The 22,190-nt window shown below is 38.8% G+C and overlaps 1 pseudogene; it reads left to right on the forward strand.

Annotated features, from left to right (window-relative positions):
• The first annotated feature begins 20,708 nt into the window (after positions 1-20,708).
• Positions 20,709-21,255, forward strand: LOC113911541 (annotated as a pseudogene).
• The last annotated feature ends 935 nt before the right edge of the window (positions 21,256-22,190 follow it).

The following is a 22,190-nucleotide window of genomic DNA, read 5'->3' on the forward strand; positions in this document are numbered from 1 at the left end:
GAGTTATTTTAAAGCCTCAGTCTGATCATTTTGGCATCTGTGCCATGCCTGGGTTCTCCATTATTGACTGTTAATTCCTGATGATATATTTTCTTGTTTTTTCATGGATATTGAACTTTTTTAATTGAATCCTGGTCATTGTGTATAAAAGGCATAGTCAGCAGAAGGTAGGGAGTGCAGGAGAGTCCTTGTAGGTTCTACTCCACCCCAGACACAAAAGGGCCTTCATTTTTTGTACCTCATGAGGGCCCCTCTCTGCATGGCTGCTCATCTGTCTGAGGTAGACCATCACTGCCTTGTACCTGGAGCAAGACTAGGCCTACAGGAAATCTTTTCTTGGTTCTCCTGCTCTGCATCAGTCATAGGCAAACCCCCTGCCTCCCAGTGGTGAGGGTGAGGGTGAGGGTGTCTCTCTCAGCAGTTCTTTATGCCCTGAATGATGCCTTGGGGTGGCCATGGCAGTGATGTGTGTGAGGACTAATGAGCAAAGACTTTTTTCACAGGAAGGATCTAAGGCAATACAAAGGAGTGAATATACGCTGAGGATTCTTTTTAAATGCTTAAGTTATTGCAATATTGGGAAATGGCACCCAACTAAGAAGAACACACCCTTACAGGAAGCATGGCAGAGGGAGGAAGAAGAGATGTTCAGCTGTGTATAGAACTGAAAAAGTTAATCCGGGGAGGGAGTGCCTTCAGTGGGTTATGTCTGCGCCTGACATCAGGGCCAACCAAATGAAGTAAACGCTAGAGTCTCCCCTAGGAGAGAAATTGGAAATTGGATAGAGAGGGGAGGGCAAGATCTTGGGGTGGCTTTAGAAGGTACCAGGTAAAACTTTTTGTTTTTTAATTTATTACTGTGGGTATGGCCCGGTTCGTGAGAGGTCACAGAGAGTACTATGATTCAATCTACTGAAGAGCTTTAAATGATCGATAAGGAAACTCTACATCCCTGAAGGGCAGTGCCCACTGTAACAGTGTATGACATTCTGCTTCAAGAGGGTAGCAAATGCCTTACGTTTGATCACGCTTAGGAGTTTCCAGGAAAGTTAGCATGCAGAACTTTAATTCAATCCCTCTAAAGTAGGAGTTACTAATCACACTTCACACATTCAAACAAGTAAACTGAAGCAGAGATTGGGGGTGTGCTGATTCCATGCCATAGCCGAGCACACATATCCAGCATAAGGCAGGGCAAACCAAAGACTTTAAATCAAGATGAGTTAAGCTTACTTACATCTCACGTCTTTTCTCCTTTGCCACCACTGCTTCTTTGTAGTCTTTAGAAATCCTAGATTGGACCCTGCCACTTTATAATGTATTTTATTTTTATGTTTTTGCATTTTCTTTGTTTACTTTTGTGTTGTTTCTTAGAATTGTTCCTTTTGGGAAATTACATCCTGGCTTGACTGCATTGAAGAGAAAAAGGAAAAAGGGCAGACTTATCCATGTTGTACCCACAGGGACCCCTGGTACACAAGGCTGCATCCAAGCAGAGGTGGGAAGAATGCCAGGGCTAGGGCATTTATTATTAAGTTCTCTCTGGAGAATGGATGGGACAAAAAAGACTGTTCTTTTCTCACCTACCCAGGGCAATTTTCTTGGAAAAGCACAGGTGAAAATGGTTGAAAAGGACAAAGTACTGTTTAAGTGTGCCGGATATGACATTTTTAGTGCAGTTGACGGTGAGTAGATTGAGTCTAAAAGAACATAATGGTGGTTTATACACAACACAGAGTCCCCTAAAAACAACACGAAATTGGGACTAGAGCAGAGAAAACCTAAATGCTGTGCATTTAATGCAGTTTAGGCTCTGGATGGTATACTCTTAGGCGCTCAGTAATGGAAATAATTTTATTTTTTTAAATTCTTTTATTTGAGCATAGTTGACACACAAGAAAAAATTTTATTTTTATAGTTATAATAGCTAGGTATACCATTCTCTAAAAGGGAAAAAAAAGTAGAAAGTTTTTTTCTGTTTCAAGGACGTGTACATCCCTAATATGCCATTCTTACTCCTAAACTCACCGTACCTTTTTAACCCTTTGTAGAGTTACAAACTTCAGTTCCCCCCTAAATTAAGTATACCTCTTGAAAGACTATTAGCGTTCATCTCAATTTTGCTGATTGCTTGACACCTTATCATTTCCTTGAGACTTACATTTTTGGTTCTTAATTCAAATGAGTTTTGCCATCTCTCTCAGCTTACTGATAAGATGATTATGTATTCTGCATCTAAGTGTGCTTTCTGGTGATAAATTATAATTGTCCCTGCCAGAGATGCTTTAGTTAAGTGCCTGGTAGCATTTTCATTATACAAGTCATTTTCCCCCCCGAAGGGTTTGTAACTTTATCCTCCTAAACTATGTTTTTGTTATTCAGTTACTAATATAATATGCATATTGGAGCAGAGCAAAAACAGATATCCCTAATATTTAGACCGACTCTCAAAGGAGAACTTCTATGATTAGAACTTTTACAATGGAAAGGAAGACATTCTCCCTCTCCTTGTTGAAGAAACAACGATGGAGGTTTAGTGTACCATACCTGTCATTGGTTTGAAAAACATGGAGCAGGGCAGAGTTTATGCTGAGCCTGAATGTTCTCTCCCTCTTACACACATACAAATGTGTAGCCAGAAGCCTGCAATTGGTTGTGTTCACAATGGTTCCACAGACTTTCATAAAGCAAAACGAGAACTGCCGAGATGTTAAAACATGGGCTGTTCACCAACACACGTGATTTTATGGACTGTCAGCATGGCAAGATTTGGACGTGGCACTTCTGTTGAAAACAAAATTGAGTGCACCCAATGGGACTCAGAGGAGGAGATGCAGTCCCTGGCATGCTAGCCTGCTAGAATAGTGGGAAATCACAGATGCGTCTTTGCAGGGAATTTCTATGTATTTTAGGTAGCACATTGTAGCAAATACTTAGAAAGAGTTGCAGGGGGAGAATTTACAGAGACATACAGGTGCTAATATCTAAACAAAATACACATTTCCTTGCTCAAACTATTTGGTCTAGAAAAATGGCAACACAAGTTGATATGTATATGTTCACATATCTATGTGTATGTATGTGTGTGTATATATACATATATATAATGTTTGTATGTATATTATATATCCATTATTAATGGCCTGCAAATCACTTCCTTCCTTCACTCTTTCCTTTCTTCTCTCCCTCTACCTGTCTGTCTATCTACCTAATCTATCTCTTTTTTTAGACAAGGATTATACAATCATAGCTTTTGTGGATGAAGATACTTCTAGTCTCAGAATAAGTAATCATCCTCTTTAAAGCTTTAGCCTTTAGAGGCCTATTTTAAAAAACAGCATGAGATCTTTAAGTGACAAACAAACAAATAACAAGCAGGTTGTACAAAACTCTATTCCCTTCAAATTCTTGCCGCTATTTACCCACATTATGTAATTATTCTTTGGTGACCACAAATACCATGGTGCATCAGAATGATTATAGAATCTGGAATTAGGCAAACTTGTGTTTGAATCCTTATTTCCTGTGTAACACTGAACTATACTTCTCTCCTTGGAGTTTTAGTTTTCTCATCCGTAAAATGAGTGTAATAATTTCTACCATGCAGGGTTGCTGTAACAATTAAATGTCATGTAAAGTACCTAACCCATTTTTACCATGTTGTAGGTGTATAATAAATGCCAGATCCCTTCCCTGTAGCACCTAAGAAGAATTTTAAATGGGGGGGGGGGGAGAGGTATTAGATTGAACCAATTACTTACCATTTCAAGATAGATGAAAAATATTATTGAAAAAGGGTAGGGCAACCGTGCTTTAGGTAATATTTTAACAGTTCTTGACATGAATGCCCATGTTTCCTTGGGATCAAGATTACAAATGGCTTGATTTTATCTTTGCGCTGTTACAAGTTATCAGATGATCAGCCTTATTTTTTATGAAAATATTAAGTACAAAGATATATTTCAAAGTCATATATAACAATTGGGAGATCACTAATGCTACAATCAAGGAGTTTACAAGCTAGTGAGAAGACAAACGTGTTAGCAAACAATACATTGTGAAAAGCGTGGTATTAGATATTCGGTAGAAACCCTGCTATCTGATGCAAATGGGACGCCAGTTGGTCAGGTAATCAAAAAAGTTGATTAAAGCTGTGAGTCATAAAAAAAACTGATACATATATTCGGTAAATATTTTATTTAAATTTAAAACTTATAAAGGTATGTTCACTTGGTGTTCAATTTCTGCTGACTGGAGTGCCTACTTTTTTTTTTTTTTCTCATAAACCACAACCACATGCAATGCCTAGTGCCCCATTCTAGCTTTTAAGAGAAATTAAACAAGAGTTCAGAGACTTGAAAAGCAATTTGAATGCTGAATGAAATTTTAGAAATTTTATTGTCTTACCCATCCCTAATTTAATAGCAGTATTAAACAATTCATCTTCTTCAAAATTATTTGTAAATGTTTTCAATTTTGTTTTCATTAAACAACAACCTCCTTTCTTTAACCCTTCTACATCCTTGATTTACGTCGTGTTTACTTAAGTCACATCATTAAAATGACATGTACAAATGGCATAGACAGCTTGGGAAAGACACACAAACTGACTCTCGGCGAGCGCACAGCTTCGCCTTGTGGAAGCAGGCATGCAGGGATGTCCTGACCCCGTGGCGCAGTGTGCCTCAGGTATCAGTTAGCGTGTGCTGTTGAGGAGTTGGAGAGTATCTGTCCACTCGTTAAGTGGAGGTGGGTTAAGAGAGCTCTTAGTAAGCCTCCAGGTCTGGTGGTAGTACAAAAGGGGGGACGTTCCCGTGGTCGTGATGCTGCAGCTCTTGTGTTACATGGACCTGGGATGAGGATCATTGCATTTTATAATTAATTCCGTGACCTTGGGCAATTCGTTCTAAACCTCAGTTTCTGCTTTTTAAGGTGATCATAACTGAGTTGTTATAAGGAGGAGAGGCACTTAGCACACATGATGTTCCAAAATATCTATTGGTAGGGGGAAGAGGAGGGGGAGGACGAATGGTAACGAAATATCAGAGAAAGCTTTAGAACACAGAAGATGCAATCATACTTGATCAGATGGGTTATTTTATTCCCCACGTGGTATCTTCATACATGTGTTTCTGTAGCAGTTGCTGTGGTTGTTAGCTTGCAAAAATTCTCTAGCAAACACGGAACCACATTTTAGCAGGTACTTTAGGGTTCAGGTGCTTGCCATCCCTTGGTGTCTGCAGGGAAAATGCTGTTCTAAAAGACAGGACCACAGACTTTGGAAATGCTAGCTTCTGTTGGAAGATATCAGAGAACTTCAAGGGTCACAGGCAGAGCCACAAGCAAAGATTTGGTGGTGGCGGTAGGGGAAGGGGGGTGCTTAAAAACTAGAGTGAGTTCATGAAGACACAGCCTCTGCTAGATTGATTTAATTTCCTTTTATGGGCTAGTACCTTGTTTTGTGTACAAGATGAATATAAGAAAAGTTGCAATATATTTACATGGTATCAAAGATTTCAAAGTATTTGATTTTATCCATTCTGTGAGTTTTATCGAAATAGGAAGCTGGAATCTCTTCCTTAGTTTGATTCTCAAATATTGGTGTCTTCAGGCTTCTATCCTTGACCTCTTCTCACTTTAAATGCTTTTACTGGAGAAACAGATTTACTTCCATGGCCCCAACTCCAACAAAAATATATGTCTTTGTCTTGCTTATGAGTCTGTACCAATGGCCCACAGGCATCTTGCACACAGCATGTTCTAAAATGTAATAATTTTTGTCTCTCACTCCTTTAATATGTTCCTTGTCAAGGGTCCTTTGCTCAAGCCAGACACCTGGAAACCAACTTTGACCCTTATGCCTTCTTTACTCCTCACATCCAAATAATTCCCCCTAGACCTGTTGGTATTTCTTTATGAAAATTTTTTAAAGATTTATTGCAAAAAAAATAGATACATGTTTTGCTAAGGTAGCATTTAAAAATGCCTAAAATGATTCATTATAAAGGATGGGAGATTACTGTTAACAGTGGTAGAAGATAATTCTATGATGTAAGAATTCAGTGCCATAACAGCTTTATGGATGGGGGAAAGTTTGAAATGAAGGTTAAAGGTGAGTGAGACTTTGGGGGACTGGTATGGGGAGGCAGACGGAACATGTTAACCAAAGGGAAGAGAGATAGAGCAGAGCATCAAGAGGACTAAAAAAACCAGCTCTTCAAATGGGGTAAGAAGCTGGGGCAGAATGAAGACTGAGGCATGGGATCTGGGCACCAGGGAGTCACCAGTGGTCTTTGAACAGTGCCACCAGAGTTGAATGTGAAACCTAACTGAAACATGAAAACAAGATTTAAGAATCTGGAAAGATGGTGAAGGGAATGAACTGAGGTAGTATGGTAAAGAGAAGATTCCTTAATGAGAAGCTGTTTGAGGCCGTTTTTGTTGTTGTTGTTGTTGTTGTTGTTTTTAGGTTCAGAAAGATAGAAGTTGAAATGGGAAAGAGCAGTGACAATAAAGCATGTTAGTGTTACAAAGAGTAGATGGTAGAATCGGGAGTACACACAGAGGCATGATCTTGGAAAGGACATGGGGTAATTTTCCTCTAAGATCTCAGAGAAGAAAGGATGTATGAGTGACAATAGCTGAAGAAATTTGAGGCAAAACAGCAACAACAATAATAAGAGTTTTTATCATATGGTTCTGATCACAGGAAGTAGGAAGTGAGCAGTCTGCAATTCAGCTGGGCAGCTCTTGAAAGTATCAGTGCTGGGTTACATTTCCAGAGATTCCAAAATATGTGGTCTGATGTGGAGCCCAGGTATCAGTATTTTTAAATATTTCCCAGGTGATTCTAATGTTCAACCAGGGTTGAGAACCATGGACTAGAGAGAAAGTCTTGCGTGGCCATATATACAGGAGGTAGAGAAGGTAGAGAAGGTTTGAACACCTGCTGAGATTCAAGAGCCATTAAGGAATAACATCTTTTCACTGAAAATGAGGCAACAGTGGGACTGGAAAAGGCAAGAACAATGAAAATGCAATTTACTCTCTATCTGGTGGATGCAGTCTTTTGCATTCCTCTCCCCCTTATTTATTTCACTCCCCTTTCTTATCATGTCCACCTGTTGTCCATTATTTCTGACCAAGCCCATTATCTCGGATTTTGGCATTCCTTCCCTTTTATCATTGGTTTTCCTTACATCTCTCATCCTCCACGCTTTTCACCTTTTCCTCATTTTCTGCCCATTAGTTCCTTTCCACCTTCTTCTAGCCAAAGTAGCAAAAAATAACTTTGGCCAGGCAGGGAACAGAAAACCAGACAGTTTTGATAAATGAGCCAAGCCTGAGTTGACTGCAAAACAGAGCAGGCCCAGAGGATCTAGTACTGCCCCAGCAACTCATAAGAAAGTTGAAGCACAAAGCAAATGACAGAGCCCCCGTGTTGTTCATTTACTCGCAGCGATATAATCGGGGGCTCTTTGAAGGAAACTACGGTTATGTATACCAGTCTCTGAGTATGAGCAAAACACTGGCAACCAATCCATGTTCTCTTGTGCCAGTGGGTTTGACTGGGAGATCACATTAGTTGGGACTGTTTTAATTACAAGTAAGAGAAACAAACTTGAAAAAGCTTGAGCTACAAAGAAAATCATTAAACAGAGGTGTCTTAAGAATGCCAAAGACAATCCAACAAGAAGACCTAACAATTGTAAATATCTATGCCCCTAACAGGGGAGCAGCCAATTATATAAGGCAATTAATAACAAAAGCAAAGAAACCCATTGACAACAATACAATAATAGTGGGGGACTTTAACACCCCCCCTGACTGAAATTGACAGATCATCTAAGCAAAAAATCAACAAGGAAATAAAGACTTTAAATGAAACACTGGACCAAATGGACTTCACAGACATATTCAGAACATTCCATCCCAAAGCAATGGAATACACATTCTTCTCTAGTGGCCATGGAACATTCTCCAGAATTGATCACATCCTAGGTCACAAATCAGGTCTCAACCGGTACCAAAAGATTGGGATTATTCCCTGCATATTTTCAGACCACAGTGCTTTGAAACTAGAACTCAATCACAAGAGGAAAGTCGGAAAGAACTCAAATACATGGAGGCTAAAGAGCATCCTACTAAAGAATGAATGGGTCAACCAGGAAATTAAAGAAGAATTAAAAAAATTCATGGAAACCAATGAAAATGAAAACACAACTGTTCAAAATCTTTGGGATACAGCAAAGGCAGTCCTAAGAGGAAAGTACATAGCAATACAAGCCTTTCTCAAGAAACAAGAAAGGTCTCCAATACACAACCCAACCCTACATCTAAAGGACCTAGAGAAAGAACAGCAAATAAAGCCTAAACCCAGCAGGAGAAGAGAAATAATAAAGATCAGAGCAGAAATCAATGAAATAGAAACCAAAAGAACAGTAGAACAGATCAACGAAAGTAGGAGCTGGTTCTTTGAAAGAATTAACAAGATTGATAAACCCCCGGCCAGACTTATCACAAAGAAAAGAGAAATGACCCAAATCAACAAAATCATGAATGAAAGAGGAGAGATCACAACCAACACCAAAGAAATATGAACAATTATAAGAACATATTATCAGCAACTCTATGCCAGCAAATTAGATAACCTGGAAGAAATGGAATGCATTCCTAGAGATGTGTCAACTACCAAAATTGGACCAGGAAGAAATAGAAAACCACTAAGGAAATTGAAGCAGTCATCAAAAATCTCCCAACAAAAGCCCAGGGCCAGATGGCTTCCCGGGGGAATTCTACCAAACATTTAAAGAAGAATTAATACCTATTCTCCTGAAACTGTTCCAAAAAATAAAAATGGAAGGAAAACTTCCAAACTCAGTTTATGAGGCCACCATTACCTTGATCCCCAAACCAGACAAAGACCCCATCAAAAAGGAGAATTACAGACCAATATCCTTGATGAACATGGATGCAAAATATTCTCACCAAAATCCTAGCCAATAGGATCCAACAGTACATTAAAAGGATTATTCACCATGACCAAGTGGGATTTATCCCTGGGCTGCAAGGTTGGTTCAACATCCGCAAATCAATCAATGTGATACAACACATTAACAAAAGAAAGAACAAGAATCATATGATCCTCTCAATAGATGCAGAAAAAGCATTTGACAAAGTACAGCATCCTTTCTTGATCAAAACTCTTCAGAGTATAGGGATAGAGGGTACATACCTCAATATCATAAAAGCCATCTATGAAAAACCTACAGCCAATATCATTCTCAATGCGGAAAAACTGAGAGCTTTCCCCCTAAGGTCAGGAACGCGGCAGGGATGTCCGCTATCACCACTGCTATTCAACATAGTATTCGAAGTCCTAGCCACAGCAATCAGACAACAAAAAGAAATCAAAGGCATCCAAATCGGCAAAGAGGAAGTCAAACTCTCACTCTTTGCAGATGATAGGATACTGTATGTGGAAAACCCAAAAGACTCCACCCCAAAACTGCTAGAACTCATACAGGAATTCAGTAAAGTGGCAGGATATAAAATCAATGCACAGAAATCAGTGGCATTCCTATACACCAACAACAAGACAGAAGAGAGACAAATCAAGGAGTCGATCCCATTTACAATTGCACCCAAAACCATAAGATACCTAGGAATAAATGTAACCAAAGAGGCAAAGGATCTGTACTCAGAAAAGTATAAAATACTCATGAAAGAAATTGAGGAAGACACAAAGAAATGGAAAAACGTTCCATGCTCATGGATTGGAAGAACAAACGTTGTGAAGATGTCAATGCTGCCTAGAGCAATCTACACATTCAATGCAAACCCCATCAAAATACCATCCACTTTTTTCAAAGAAATCGAACAAATAATCCTAAAATTTGTATGGAACCAGAAGAGACCCCAAATAGCCAGGGGAATATTGAAAAAGAAAAGCAAAGCTGGCGGCATCACAATTCCGGACTTCCAGCTCTATTACAAAGCTGTCATCATCAAGACAGTATGGTACTGGCACAAAAACAGACACATAGATCAATGGAACAGAATCGAGAGCCCACAAATGGACCCTCAACTCTATGGTCAACTCATCTTTGACAAAGCAGGAAAGAATGTCCAATGGAAAAAAGACAGTCTCTTCCACAAATGGTGTTGGGAAAATTGGACAGCCACATGCAGAAGAATGACACTGGACCATTTCCTTACACCACACACAAAAATAGACTCCAAATGGTTGAAAGACCTAAACGTGAGACAGGAGTCCATCAACATCCTAAAGGAGAACACAGGCAGCAACCTCTTCGACCTCAGCCGCAGCAACTTCTTCCTAGAAACATTGCCAAAGGCAAGGGAAGCAAGGGCAAAAATGAACTATTGGGATTTCATCAAGAGAAAAAGCTTTTGCACAGCAAAAGAAACAGTCCACACAACCAAAAGACAACCGACAGAATGGGAGAAAATATTTGCCAATGACATATCAGATAAAGGGCTAGTATCCAAAATCTATAAAGAACTTATCCAACTCAACACCCAAAGAACAAATAATCCAATCAAGAAATGGGCAGAAGACATGAACAGACATTTTTCCAAAGAAGACATCCAAATGGCCAACAGACACATGAAAAAGTGCTCAACATCGCTCGGCATCAGGGAAATCCAAATCAAAACCTCAATGAGATACCACCTCACACCAGTCAGAATGGCTAAAATTAACAAGTCAGGAAACGACAGATGTTGGCGGGGATGCGGAGAAAGGGGAACCCTCCTACACTGTTGGCGGGAATGCAAGCTGGTGCAACCACTCTGGAAAATAGTATGGAGGTTCCTCAAACAGTTGAAAATAGAGCTACCATACGATCCAGCAATTGCACTACTGGGTATTTACCACAAAGATACAAATGGAGGGACCCGAAGGGGTATGTGCACCCCAATGTTTATAGGAGCAATGTCCACAATAGCCAAACCGTGGAAAGAGCCAAGATGTCCATCGACAGATGAATGGTTAAAGAAGAGGTGGTATGTATACACAATGGAATATTATGCAGCCATCAAAAGGAATGAGATCTTGTCATTTGCAACGACGTGGATGGAACTGGAGGGTGTTATGCTGAGTGAAATAAGTCAATCAGAGAAAGACACATATCATATGACCTCACTGATATGAGGAATTCTTAATCTCAGGAAACAAACTGAGGGTTGCTGGAGTGGTGGGGGGGTGGGAGGGAGGGGGTGGCTGGGTGATAGACATTGGGGAGGGTATGTGCTATGGTGAGCGCTGTGAATTGTGCAAGACTGTTGAATCACAGACCTGTACCTCTGAAACAAATAATGCAATATATGTTAAGAAAAAAAGAAGAAGAAGAAGATAGCAGGAGGGTAAGAATGAAGGGGAGTAAGTCGGAGGGGGAGAGAACCATGAGAGACTATGGACTCTGAAAAACAAACTGAGGGTTCTAGAGGGGAGGGGGTGGGGGGATGGGTTAGCCTAGTGATGGGTATTAAAGAGGGCACATTCTGCGTGGAGCACTGGGTGTTATGCACAAACAATGAATCATGGAACACTACATCAAAAACTAATGATGTAATGCATGGTGATTAACATAATAAAAAAATGAAAAAAAAAAAGAATGCCAGAGACACTTAAGGATGAAAACCGAGAACTAAAATGGACTCCAGACTGTCTTTCCCACATTTCCCCCCTATTCTGCTGTTTTGTTGTTTGTTCTCCTCTCTCTTGCATGCCAGTGTTCCCTGCTGCTTTTCCATTTAAGTGGTGGAAACTGTTCCATGCGTCATGTTCCAGCTAGAGAAAAAGTGTGTGTGTGTGTGTGTGTGTGTGTGTGTGTGTGTGTGTGTGTGTGTGTGTGTGTAGGGGGGAGGTGAGGAGGAAGGGAAGAAGAGGAAGGAAGGGAGGGAGGGAGAAGGAGAGACTGCCCTAATTTTAGCACAATCCAATTGGTTTATTTGAGGTTACTTGTTGACTTTAGTCCTGGTCATCGACGGCTTCAAGACCGACAGGGCCGCCAGGTTGCAACCCACTAAATGAAGGGGAAGGAACATGAATCTGAGCCACCAAAGGCGGTCAGTCTGGAAACTGGCTCTGTATCTTGTTTGCTGATGTTAATTCCCTCAAAGTTTTTCTAAGGTAATTAAGAACAAATATATCTTAACATCCCTTAGGTAGTTCCACACATACAATTTCTCTATTTCAAAACAAAACAAATAATATATTTCATAAATCAAGTCAGGACTCACCCTAGAAAAAAAAACTGTAAGTTTGCTTAAACATAAAGAAAACCTTACCTAAAAAATGACAGATGTAGTAAATGTAGACAGGTACCTAATTTCATTTATGCTCTCGGAGTGTGAAACGGAAGGCAGAGTAGGTCCTCCAGAAGTATGCTGCACCTTGCACCTGATGCGGAAGTGAAAAGGAGAGCTAGTTAGGGGGAAATCACAGGTGTGCAAGTTTACCCTTAATGTCACTCTTTCCATTCCATCTACTACTGACTTTCAACTTCGTGTGGCTTCGTTTACATTTAAAACATGTATGTGCTAAAGTATTAGTAACGGTAGTAATAGAAGTAGTGATGGCAAGAGAAGCTTTGTTTGTTTGAAAATCATATATTTAGGAGAAACTGACTAGATTTTACGTCTATTTTTAAAAGCTGAATTGAATTTTGCTGTAGAAAGTCTATTCATAACTCAGGGTGCCTGGGTGGCTCAGTCGATTGAGCGTTTGACTCTTGTTTCCACTCAGGTCCTGATCTCAGGGTCCTGGGATACAGCCCTGCATCGGGCTCTGCGCTGGGCATGGAGTCGGCTTGAGGATTCTTTCCTCCCTCTCCCATGGCCTCTCCCCTAGCTGGTACACCCCCCCCCCGTCACATGAATAAATAAATCTTTTTTAAAAATCTATTCATAACTCAAAATTTCTGTGTCTTTACAAATCTTTAACAATTTCTAATGAATTCTCTCACATGAGAGGACCAAAAATGCTGTTATTCATAGATGATTAAGAGTATTTTTTAGTTTAACATATTTCATTCCACAGAATTTATCACATATTTAGTTCTACTTGTGACACCTCTGCAAAATTATCACAGTATTCCATGAGTACTGAAAAACCAAGCTAGTAAGGAGCATTTCCACTGAGAATTTCTTTGCCCATGAAGGACAACCAAATTTACTCCCAGGAGAAACTCATTTGACACAGACTGACCAGAACATATTACTAGAGAGTTGTCTACTTTACATGAGACAGTAAAATGGCATTTTGTTTGATCTTTCCATTTTCTTTTATATTTATTTATTTATTTATTTATTTATTTATTTATTTATTTATTTGACAGAGAGAGAGGCAGCGAGAGAGTGAGCACAAGCAGGGGAGGTGGGGGAGGAAGAAGCAGGCTTCCCACCAAGCAGGGAGCCCAATGCGGGGCTCGATCCCAGAACCCTGGGATCATGACCTGAGCCGAAGGCAGATGCCTAACAACGGAGCCACCCAGGCGCCCCTGATCTTTCTATTTTCTTAACGTAGTAATGGACACATTCAATGTGTATCCATTTCAGTTTAGTTGTAATATATTTCCTCAATACTACTACCACCTCCACTTCAAGTTTAGCATAATCCCTCTCTTGGTGGTTCATCAAATCTATAGATATTGGTAAACATAATTAAACAAATATAATTTTTTAGCTTTATTGAGCTATAACTGACAAAAATTTCATATATTGTATGTGTACAGTTTTACGTTTTGATAAGCATACACATTGTGAAATGACCACCATAAAGAAGCTAATGTGTCCATAGCTACCAGGAGAACACGTAGGATCTACATAGGATCTACCCTCATAGCAAATATCAAGTATACAGTATAATGTTGTTAACTATAATCACCAGGCTGTGCATTAGGTCTCTTGAATGTATTCATCTTGTATAACTGAAACTTTGTACCCTTGTAATAAGCCTTCAATTGTTCTTAGAAACAATTAACTGCTAATGTGCTGGCATAGTTTTACAAAATATATCTAATTTGAAAAGCAGATTATTTCTAATTGACCAGACTAGAATATCCAAACACTAAAAATATACAAATATTCCAAAGCCATACATACAGAAAAGTAGTATCTGCCCAGCAGTGGCTCCCAGGCGGGGAAGGGAGCTTACTATTCATTAAATCCTTTGACACTTTTGACAACGCACAGAATTCAAAAGAGACAACAGATGCCTTCTGTGGGGGAAAAGTACGAGTGTCAGTATGACTAACGCACATTCAGTAGATGTTTTATATGCATTATTGTTTGTATGCCCTTAACAATCCTAGGAGCTAGCCCATTTAATAGATGAGATTTTTGCCCCTGCAGAGTTAAATAACTCATCCAAATTCACACACCTGGCAAATTGCAGAACTGGAATTTGCACCCAGTTCTCTGGGAACCTAAAGCCCAGATGCTTTTGCTGCACTATACTGTCTTCCTTTTGGAGTATTTATATATATATATATATATAATTATATATATATAATTATGTATTTATAATCTATACTCAAGGAAAGAAGACACACATGTGAAACATTTAAGTAATAATGAGAAACCAAATATGATTTTGTATCAGAATTCAGTGTGTGTATGTGTGTGTGCACGTGCGTGCGTGTTTATGTGTGTGTGTTTGTGTGTTTAGTCAGGGTATTATATCTGTATATATATACACACACACACACACACACACACACACACACACACACACACACACAAAGTACAACCTATTGAAGAAGTTTTTGTCTCTTATTGCATTTGGTTTAGAGGATCTGCACTTTTTCCCTCAACCCTATAAAGTTCACCATCTTTCCTTCTCACATTCTCCCCCACCCATTGACCAGTGACTTTAGCCCTCCGTGAAGGATGAGGTAGGAAGAGCTCCTTGTCTTTAAGAAGGTAATTTATCTAACCAGTGGTTCGTGTTAGGCAAAATTAAGGTGCAAAATGCCCAGCTCATGTGTCACTTATCTTTCTGTCACTCTGTCCCTCTGTTCTCTTTGGCTCACTTTAGGAGCCTCACATGTCCCTCTTTCCTGATGAGGAGAAAGCCTACCTTGCTGCCCAGTTTCTTTGCCCCTGACTGGGTGAATAGCTGGGGCTGCAGAGGAGAAAGAATTAGAGGCATATTTTTGTTCTTGGGTCCAAGGGAATGCTCTAATCCAGCTTTAGTGAAATTTCAGTAGATGGTTTGATCACTATCTGACTCTCAAGCCCACTTCTCAATTTGTTCAGAACTCAGAAAGGAGAAGTGTGTGATTATTTGGTAACAAGGGACTCCAACATCGAACAGCTTTAAGAAGGCTCTGTCTTCCCTGGAGAAAGTCCTAGCTCCACTGAAGAATGCCCCCTCCCTTGTAAGTTAGTAGTCACTCTCCAACTGTCAATATAACAAGTCAGCTCATAAATTTGTCTGGTGTAATGTTGTTGGATATAAGTGACCAGGAAGGCGACAGAGAGGCTGGGCCACTTTGCCCCATGGATAAAGATGCATTTATGACCTGCTTTTGTCTGGGAAGCAGAAAAAACCCAAGTCATAACACTCAAGACAATCTCCTAAGGGTATGCTATCTTCTTGGAGATATTTTCCTATTTCTGTCAGTTTATATCGGTTACTGAAATCTCATACAACCTATCTTTCTATATTTTAGTTTTGGGTTATTTAAATTATTTATGTGCTTATTTTTCGTATTGTTTCTTTCTGAACTTGCCTCTATAATTTTGGAAAAGTCAGTTTGTTTTTAATGTTCTAGTTAGCTTCTCGGAGTTTAGCTTTGAATTTCGACATTGAACTGCAGGAAATTTAATATATAGAATTTTTAAATCAACCTTGGGTAAGTCATAATTACCCAAATATTTATTAATTTGATGAATTTTGGCAAGTCTTTTTGTCTTCACAGGGAGAGTATAAATTACTAATCATTCTCAGGCAGTGGTTCTTTGTTAATAAAATATCTAAATTCACAATCAATCTCTTATACAAAATTGGCGTTATACAAGAGCATTTGCATTAAGGATATTTTACTCTGAAATGAAATTTTGTATAATCTAACATTCACGAAGGAGGTAAATAGGTGGGTTTTGCAAAGACCACTTATCAAGACCTTTAACAGAGAAAAAAAATAAAAGAAATAATTAAATATCAGTGAAAAATGGGACTTCTCCTTTGGGAAATGCACTCATTCAGCCTGACCGCCCCCAGAACATTTGGTAAGTAGCTCCTCTTGTCTAAGTAGAGTGGCAGTATATGGAGAAGCTAATGAATACATGGCCAAATTGAACCTCTTTGCTTGGCAGATATCCCTCCATCTCTATTAGCTCTAGAGGGGAAAACACTTTTTTTGACCTTTTAAATAGCTAGACTTCAAAAGAAGCTTAGAATTTGCATATTTTGCACATTTTTTCCTGATCCCTGAGCACATATAAAACAGAGTCATGAAATCCTTACCCTGTTACCTTATTCTAAAGAACAGAAATGAGGTAGTGAACCCCTTAACACAGGGCCCATGTCTTATTTCCTTTGTCATCTCCCCCTGATAATCCTGCTCAGCACATAGAAAATAGTTTAAAAATATTACTTGGATTATAAAATGAATGAATCATATAAAAAAGAAGGGAAAAGGGAATTTACAAGTGCAACTGGGGATAAACATGTTAAATATTATATAGTATCTGGCTTTTGACAAAAAACTTATTAATCAGGGGTTTTAAAATGCAATCCTTCCTTTTTTTTTTTCCTTTAAATCTTTTAGTGTCTCCAGTAATATAACTAATTAGAAGGTACAGCTAAGTGGTGAATTTTCAAAGTGAACATAGGAAGCTTGAAAAAGACAGGGCAGAGATGGAATAAATAGGCCTTGTCTGAATCCTGGAAAAGGGGAGAGGCCATTAGCAGAACATTTTAAATAACTGTGAGTTACATATAATTGATAAATTATATGCACCTAATTGATAAATCTAACAGACTCAAATATCTACTGTATACACTGTAATATTTAAACAGAAATATCTACGGAATATAATATATACATAGGCACTCCTGTTTCCCTTCACACATGATCTGAAAGCCTACATTTGTCTTTTAACCATGTATTCTCAGATCTGTTGAAAATAACGTGTCCCTTCCCCGGGGAGGAGGGTGCCGTATGATAAGGTTCAAATCTAATCATCGCAAAATGGCATGCTGTCTCTAGTGCATTGGCAAACAGTAAATCAAAGTGTAGACCATCAATATGAGAAAATTACTCCCGCTTTGGTGAAATCTGGGGACAGTTTAGGTCTGTAGAGTTTTTCTTCGAATAACAGTCAGTGCTAAAATGAAAATTCCATGCAAATCTTCCAATTCAAGGAGAAAAAGAATCACGGTGTGTTTCTAAGCAGCCCCACTTTCTCTTGCTCTCAGCATACTTCCGCAGTCCTTTTAGACATGACTGATCAGGCGAGTTGACTTTCCTGGAAAGTTAGAGTAGCCCTCTGTCCACGTGTTCCCAAAACCGTCTCTAAATATGTTTTATGGTCCCAGCATAATTATTAATGAAGTCCACTTTTCCTCCCCAAAGCATTTTGGTCTGGATAATAACTTATATAGTTACCCTATTTTAGTTAAGGCAACAAATAGGAAATTTTATTAATGATATGGGTTTGTTACTAATGAGATTTAACTAAGAAAGTTTTAAAACAGTAAGTTTCCATGAAGTCAGCTAACTTTTAAAGGGGCAGGAAAATGCTATATTAAACAAAATTCTTTTTTATATTTTGCAGCTCTTTTCAGCAGCTGCCTTTTTTTTTTAAGGTCCAATTGTGATTTTAAAAAAGTAATCTTGAGAAAGTTCCCGAAAGAGGCTTTTTTTATATATTTTTTAAAATTTTTTTGTCACATGTTTTAAATTTAACTTCAATTAATTAACATATAGTGGATTATTAGTTTCAGAGGTAGAATTCAGGGATTCATCAGTTGTATACAACGCCCAGGGCTCAGGCTTTGTTTTTTGTTTTTGTTTTTGTTTTAAATAGAGCTTTACCTGAGGCCCCAGGCTATGGTTGTGTTCTTGTCCACCCAGAGAATGATACTCTCTACAGCCGCTCTTTGGCCATAATTCTGTCGACAGTGGTCTATCTTCCTATTCGTGTACGATTGGCTGTAAAGTGTCCGCTCTAGAGTATGAGCTGCCGAGCACCGGAGACAAATTTTGTTTCTCCTGAGTTACAATGTCCACCTTAGCGCCAAGTAGCCGGGCAACAAAACCAATATGCCTGAAGTGTGATCGCGGGCGTTGCCTTAAAGGCAAAGTATGTTGAACCACATCTAGCCGGTTATTTTCTGGTTCAATTAACATTTCTAGAAAACCTAGAACCAGGCACAAATGTTTTATTTGATCTTCATAACAACCCGTGAGGTCTGTGTTACTTTACAGGTAGGAAAATAGAGAGCCAGAGAGATTAAGTGACTTCCTTAAAGTCACTTAGCTGGTAATTGAAGGAAGGCTGATTCAAATCCTGGCTGATTGATTCAGCTTGTGTGCTCTTTCTGCCCCACCCCTGCTCGCATCTCTAGCTCCAATCTTTGATCTCTGGCTGAGGAGAGCATTTTCGCAGGGGTTGAAAACCATTTCCTACTGGACTGAAATAAGAATCCCTGCATGGAGGTAAAATTGAATATTCCTATTTTACTTGAGAAATCTTCAACACTCGCCTTCGGAAAAAAAAGGGGGCACACGGCATCATCCTTATCTTTTTTTTTCTTCTCCCATCTGCCCTTAACAATTTTTTGAAAAGGCAATTGTACATTTCAGTGGGAAGGCTCTCTATTATTGTACTGCCTCGAGACAGCCTTATCTTCTCCATTTCATTTATTTTTTTGAAGCTGTAAACTGGCTACATTCTTCAGTCTTTTCAACTTCAAAACTGGAAAGTTGGCTCCAAAATTAAAGAGTATCAGGAATCCAAAGAAGAGCGGGAAAATTTGAGATTCTTTTCATTTAACTCTCGAGGATCAACAAACCATTTGGTTGTAGAGAGATTTGAAGGAGAGTTCACAGACATCAAAAAAGTCCTGGGCTCCTTGCAGTCACGGTTGCCACAGATGTCCGTACTTCTTCACATATGGGATGAAAGATTGTCCATAAAATGGGACACGAGAATCCAGGGTCCTTAAAGATGCCCCAGTCTTACTATTGTCCCAAAGCCTGCCATTTTGGAAGGTCTCCTGGAAGATCCTGGAACGGGAGGACATTAATAGAAAACCTGGAAAAATTTGAATACAGTTTGTAGTTTAGCTAATAGTATCGTACCAATGTCGATTTCTTAGTTTTGGTAATTGTACTGTGGTTATTAACCATTCATAACAAGGTATGAACATTAAAGGAAGCTGTGTGAAACATATAAGGTAGCCCTCCATGCTATTTTTGCAACTTTTCCGTAAGTCTAAAACTCTTTCAAAACAAAAACTTGAAAAACTTTGAACAAAATGTACCAGAATATTAAGAGCAGTTATCTTTGGAAGGTGAACGTATAGATTTTTATTTTCTCCTTCATATTTTCTGGTCTTCTAAAATCTCTATACAATAAGCATGTATATTCAGAAAAGACATGTTATCATTTTAATGTTCGGTCAGGAAATTCTCTGTGTGTGGCTTTGGTTGTGAAAAAATTAACACATTTTTTTTATTTTTAAAAATAGAGAATGCAAAAATTTTTATATCACGTGTCAGAAAGCATCTGAAAGCTTTAATAGCAAAGGAGATTCAGCTTTTGACAGGAGAAATTCCATGCCAGTTAATGCTGTTTTTGTATAGATACTTAAGTTGTCATTCAGTCATCCTTTTGTTCTGATTACAAGCAGGCTCTTACCATTTTCCAAAGCTGAAATGATCCCAGATAGAACGAGCAAGTATGGAAAATGCCACTTTCTTTTGAATAGTTGAAGAATGTCCTGATACTATCTTTTAATATTATGCTCAACCATAATGCCATATACTGATTTTCAATTTTTAAAGTATTGAGTCTACAAAATATACTTGTTAAGAAAAAAAAAACTTACATCTTTCTTGGAAGCTTTGGAAGGCATTGCAGGATTTCACAGTGCCTCCGAGTCATTATTTTGACATGTTATTATATAATTCTGTGGCTGTGATAGATGGAACTGAAAGGAAGCCTGTTTCTTTTTAGGCTTCTGGACAAATGCCAAGGAACAGCTGAAATGAGCAGAAACAGGCTTCCACTGGTATCAGTACTTGGAACCTGAAGGATCCACTGTAAGAAAAGCCACATCGTAGTTTCTAAGCTATTCAAAAAATTTGTTTAAAGATGAAGGAAGGCATAGTTTCAGGAGAGCTGCAGAAAAACTGAGCAGATAATTAGTGAATTAATGGAAGACTTATATGATAGAAAACCTACATCATTCTTTTATCCTTGATCCTCCCCATCCCCCTCACATCCAGAATAATTTTCCACATTGCAAAGAAAGGATGTTAAGCTTTCACTTCCAAAAGTGGAGCAAAGAAGGTGTGACAAGATATTTTGAGAGCTTTACTAAGCAGGATACATTGAAAGGTGTCCACTCAGTGGCATATGGATATACACATCTATAAAGATATATAATATTCACATTAAGTGGTGGAATAACAATCCAAACGTAAGAATGGTTTGATGCGGGCGGCTGCAGTGAAGAAATGGCGGAGACTGTGGCGGACACCCGGCGGCTGATCACCAAGCCGCAGAACCTGAATGATGCCTACGGGCCGCCCAGCAACTTCCTCGAGATCGATGTGAGCAACCCGCAGACGGTGGGGGTTGGCCGGGGCCGCTTCACCACCTACGAAATCAGGGTCAAGACAAATCTGCCTATTTTCAAGCTGAAGGAATCTACTGTTAGAAGAAGATACAGTGACCTTGAATGGCTGCGAAGTGAATTAGAAAGAGAGAGCAAGGTTGTAGTCCCCCCCCTCCCCGCCGCTCCCTGGAAAAGCGTTTTTGCGTCAGTTTCCTTTTAGAGGAGATGATGGAATATTTGATGACAATTTTATTGAAGAAAGGAAGCAAGGGCTGGAGCAGTTTATAAACAAGGTCGCTGGTCATCCTCTGGCACAGAATGAACGTTGTCTTCACATGTTTTTACAGGATGAAATTATAGATAAAAGCTATACTCCATCTAAAATAAGACATGCCTGAAATTTGGTGAGAAGGGGCAAAACAAAAAACAAAAAACAAAAACCTTTCCGTGACTATTATTCATATGCACCAGTGAAGAAGTTCTAACTAACTTTTAGCATGCTGCACAGAAACTGGTATAACATGCCTTCAGTATACTAACATTCATATGCTCGGTTTTGTTTTGTTTTGTTTTGTTTTGGCAGTTGACAAGAAGTTAACTTGCTTTAGTGAAAATCCCTCATTCCAGCCTTTCTATATAAATAACTCTTCCTTGCTGTTTTATTGTGGTACCCACTATCGCCTCACAGACCTGTTACTCCAGTATAACCCACAGTGTCCTAACTAAAGTTACTGACTTGGTCTTATCTGCACAGTTTTTGTGTCCTGTTTACTTCTTGAATCTGATTAACTAGAATATTTCTCTTACTCCTTTTTAATATGTGATGTCCCTTGACCTAATTTATGTGTAGAAGCACTACACCATTGGTTTCCAGTCCCCTATGTGTAAGATACACACTTGTGTGCAGAAAGTCTCTCTCTTCAGGCTTGTAATACCTTTCACGTGGAAGATCAATGAGAGAAATCTTTATATTCTGTATAAAAACAAAATCAAATTTATATACTAAAATCAGTTGTCTAAAAATTTAAGTTGTTTTCAAATAAAAATAAAAAAGCATTTCTGATGTGCACTGAAAAAAAAAAGAATGGTTTGATGCTATCAGCTTTATTTATTCACTGCTCAAGCTGAATACAGGCAAGATCTCTGAACAATGGTTTTCTGGGTAACTGTAAAAGAAAAATTGTAATTTTTATTGTATTTGAAACAATAGGGATTAGCTTAGCATTGCAATGCTTTTTGTTTCATATTTTGTCTCATCTCAATCATTTGTGGTTAATAAAAGTGTCATGATTTAATGATGAACACTTGGATACTTCAGGATGGTGTCCTATAGATCTTTGTCAAAGGGTCATAACATGGGTTACAGATC

This window comes from Zalophus californianus, chromosome 12, assembly GCF_009762305.2.
Source record: "Zalophus californianus isolate mZalCal1 chromosome 12, mZalCal1.pri.v2, whole genome shotgun sequence".
NCBI classification, from domain to species: domain Eukaryota; kingdom Metazoa; phylum Chordata; class Mammalia; order Carnivora; family Otariidae; genus Zalophus; species Zalophus californianus.